We start from the raw sequence: 4,450 nt of genomic DNA, 5'->3' as shown, positions 1-4,450 counted from the left end.
GATGGCCAAACCGATTTATGCGCTATTAGTTTCATTTGGCAGGTAATATAGCCGGATAGATCACTATTGAATGGTTTTTTGATTGGACGTTTAATTTGAAAGTTATGAGCAATCGTATACACCACACCAAAATTAACAATTATTTATAATGATTTTAACCAAGATAATTTACCTAATTTCAATTATTTTTATATCAAACGAGAGGTTTTGACACTACGAATATATATACAAAATTTCATAAGAATTGGTTTTACCGGTCAAAAGATATTAACACTCGCGCCAACTTTTGTAACACGGTTACTCGCGCGCACAATAGCCCAAACCAAAGAAAACGTACGTACTAGACTTTTGACTAGGAAAACTTGGTTTAAAGTTTATCAAACCTTTGGGAGAGTTTCTTGAAATTGAATGCTCTATCGTCTGATAGAATTTAAATTTTGATTAATCCCCCTAAAAGTGAAATAAAAAAATTATTTTTCTTCAGTTTCAATATAACCCATTGATATGCTCTGCAAAGTTTTAGAGCATATCATTACAAGAAATTTTGCCGAAGACAGTAATCTTCTATCTCTTCAGCGAAGTTAGAGAAATTTTATTTATGGTATATGCATTTGTAAAATCAGTTTATCTATTTTAGCTCTTTTTGTAATTGTTATATGACTTTTTTGTGTATTACAAAGCTGTGCAAACAGTAAAAATACACAACTTTGCTGAACATAGTATCCCTCTACTTTGAACTTTGATCATAAAAGACTCTGATTTTGACCCCGAATTACTCGACTACCAAACAGATGGATACATTTTATACATTTTACATTTGCTGATAGTTTTGCTGCATACAGACACCATTTTTCCATATGAAGAAACGAGAGAAAATTTCAGTTGGGGCCAATTGCAGTACACCTTAATGCTGCTAGCTTCGTTTCTGTAATGTCGATTTATGCTGATCTATTTTCCCAACAATTTAACGTATTAATGCATTGAATAATTATGACATTTTTCTCATAACAAGTTTATTGAAAAATATACGTTAGATAAACAACGATTTGTAACTTTATAACACTATGGCGTTCAAAAACCTACACGTGTTGTACAAAATACAACAGCGTGAGTAACCGAAGGTTAATAAAAATTGATGAAATTTATTCAAGAAAACTTTATTATTGTGAATCAAATAGAATGGCATGACAGGAAATTATGCATAGTTCAAAAACTCATAAACTAGACCTTTACTACACAATGTATATGTTAAAGAATATTATTTCTTCTTACAACTTACTTTTACTTGCATTTACCCACATTAGTAACAACTTACTCAGCAATTTCATAAGAAAAGGTACTATCAAAATTTATAAGTGCCGTAAAACGGGCTAACATTGATCACCGGGGTAACATTGATCAAATGGACCATTCGCATAAATAAGTGAAATAAACCACTACTGCCAACTTCCCTGAACTGATCAATGTTTCCCCGTTTTGCAGTACTTCTATTTCGTTCAAAGTTTGTAAACTTATTCAGTTTTCAAAAATTTTATGTAAACAAACGCACCACGCAATCTTAACCAATAGATTTATTTTCCGAGGACTTGTCGATTTCTATCTAATAGCAAGTAAGACCGTATAACAAAGGTTCCTTTCACCACTAGGTGGATTAAATCAGGTTTTTTGGAAAAATAGTGGTGATTGGATACATTTTGAGACTTTTTCTGAAATGGTGCAACATTTATCAAAGGATTTTGTAGAACAACGACTCTTATGAATATTTTGTAACCTAAGATTATTATTATATTTCTTATTATTATTCTTATATTTCTCGTTATACACATATGTAATTTGAATTTGAAAAACAACTTCATATGTGCTTGACAACACGTGTTCAAAATAATAATTAGCTTCTAAATGCAGCCGTATTTAAGATATTAAAAAAAAAGTTTAATATATTTTATATTTTTATTATAAACGTGCCGTTTTCATATGTTATCCGCGTTATATTACCATGTTAGCAACTAGAATAAATATTACTAGAATTAATATTTGTCTGAATACACCTTGCTGATTCTACCATCTACTGATAGAACAAAAAGGGTCAAAAAAAATTTCAGTGTTTATTTTTTCAGGTTGAAAAATCAATTTTCTACAACTCACGCTTAGGCATCATTTTGGAGCAACCCTAGTTTCGGGAGATACGATTTTTCAAACATAGTACCTATTAAAATAAATACGCCCTTTTTTAAAGTGATTCTTGAGTCTAAATGGTGCCAAATTCTGTGGAAGGTGCATATTTCTTCCTATCCAACACGTAGGTAACGTTTAGAAGACACTTCAAGTTTTATTATTTACCTTTTACACGTGCTACTACTTAAATTTGAAAATTGCGAAAATATGTTTGGTCCCGCCTTCAGAAAAACGTGAATACCTCAGCGAGATTTGAAGATACGTCCATACTTTCTTCGGCAAAGTTGTTCGTCATAAAATTTCCCATCTATACAGTATACGTACGTTACTCTGAGATACTGTTCGATATCCTGTTTTGACGTTTATTTAAATGAAATTCCGAAAATTTTAAATTTTTGCCAAATTCAATAAATTTTTGTAACCAAATATGACTCCAGACATGCCACCATAACTTTTTAATGAATGTATCAGATCCCAATAATTGTGAAAAAAATAGTTAAGTACCTTTTTTCACCTACTTTAACGTTTCTAAAAATATTCTGAATTAACTCCTGAAAAATGCCATTTTTTCATAAAACTCAAATGTGCGACCCCTAAATCGCGGCAACCAATGTTGACGTCATATAAAAGTTTTGTTGTGACACCCTAAGCTATCATTTGAGGGGTGAGTCCACCGGTTTTCTGACATAGTGCTATTTTGGGACACTCTAATATACATACGTCATTAGTTTCCATGCAAAAATCTACGAATAAAAAACAAAAACGAAAGAACATTTTTTTGGACGATTTGCAAAAATTCCATTGTTCGAAATTCCATTTCTGTTTCGTGCTAGAAGCGCTAACTCAACTCGTACGCTCATTTTTTGAGTTTCTCAGGCAATTGCTTTTGTAAAAATAAATTAGCTCATATCTCATATATTATTTTTTTGCCCCCCGATTATTCAAGCCAATTTCCAACGCAGGAGGGATGACAAAAACTTTAAAAATAATTTGCTGTAAAAAAATTAATTGAGTGCTAAAAAGGTATAAACATTAGTTTTAACAAATCTTTAAAGATGGCTCCAATTATCGATTTCCTATTGATATTGTACAAATGCCGAGTCTACAAGTGACGAGTCTGAAACAATCTGGATTCATTTTAAATTTACTACCTTCTACCTCAAAATGAAACAATTTGCTGAAAGCAAAAAGCCTAAAACACTTTGAAGTAGTCATTCTTCGTATACCATACATGATCTACTTATAGGTTTTAAAGTTTATGTGATAAAATGTACAAAATATTAAAAGGTGGGCAAAAACTATATTGATTGGCCAAAACACCTTCGCTTCCTTGTGCATGTATATAAAAATTAATTTCTGTCTGTCTGTCTATACCTAATCTTGACGAACCCGCGAGGACAACGTATATTCGCTGTGAGTCTGGTAAGGCAGTAGTTTTTAAAAGGTTTTTACTATAGATAGTAGAGTGAACATAGGTTAGTGAAGATGAATCCTTTGTATCCAAACGAACTGTCAAAAGGTGCAACCAAATGAGCATGACGTCATTAAAGGTTGTATAACATTTCGCCGAAGACCATATCGCGGAGTACCGTTTCGCGGTATACCATTTCACGGAAAATACCAAAACGCCGAAAACCCTTTCGCGGAAAGGACTATTCCGCGGAAAACCGTTTGGCGGAAAGAACCATTTCGCGGAAAACCTTTCGGAAAATATTGTTTCGCGGAAAACCATGTTAGTAGCAAACGTTTCCTAGATGATTCAGGGCGAGCCGGCCGCAGGCAACGGCGAGTGTTCGCCGGTGACCCGCCGTCGGAAGCACCGGCCACTGTGGGGGAGCGAAGATTTTTCTCGCAGTGTGAAAAAAGGCCCGCTGTGTCATTTCAAGATAATCGTAATTGTTCTTCCTACATAAACAGTTTCACACATTTTACCGGACATTTCGCTGGAATTACAGATTCCCGGGAACTGTTGTCAGTTGATGGTCAAACGTTTCAGTGTATCAAAACAAGAGGAAAGTACAAATTTGATCCAAAATGAATGCGGGTATGTCGCCCTCCTTCGTAATTGAAAAAGATCAGATGAGAGTGTTCCCCGTTTTGAATTTATTGTGTTCGTCGCTTGGATGTAACTGTTTAGAATTGATGATATTTTTAGCTTCAAACTATCCGTCCTACGCTATCCCTGTTTTGACATATTATACTGAAACATGGTAAATATCCGTACTATTTATCGATCTCAGTTATGCAACTATGAACACGCTTATGTTCGAACGCC

This window comes from Sabethes cyaneus, chromosome 3, assembly GCF_943734655.1.
Source record: "Sabethes cyaneus chromosome 3, idSabCyanKW18_F2, whole genome shotgun sequence".
Classification (NCBI taxonomy): domain Eukaryota; kingdom Metazoa; phylum Arthropoda; class Insecta; order Diptera; family Culicidae; genus Sabethes; species Sabethes cyaneus.
Note: the sequence above shows the minus strand (reverse complement) of the source record.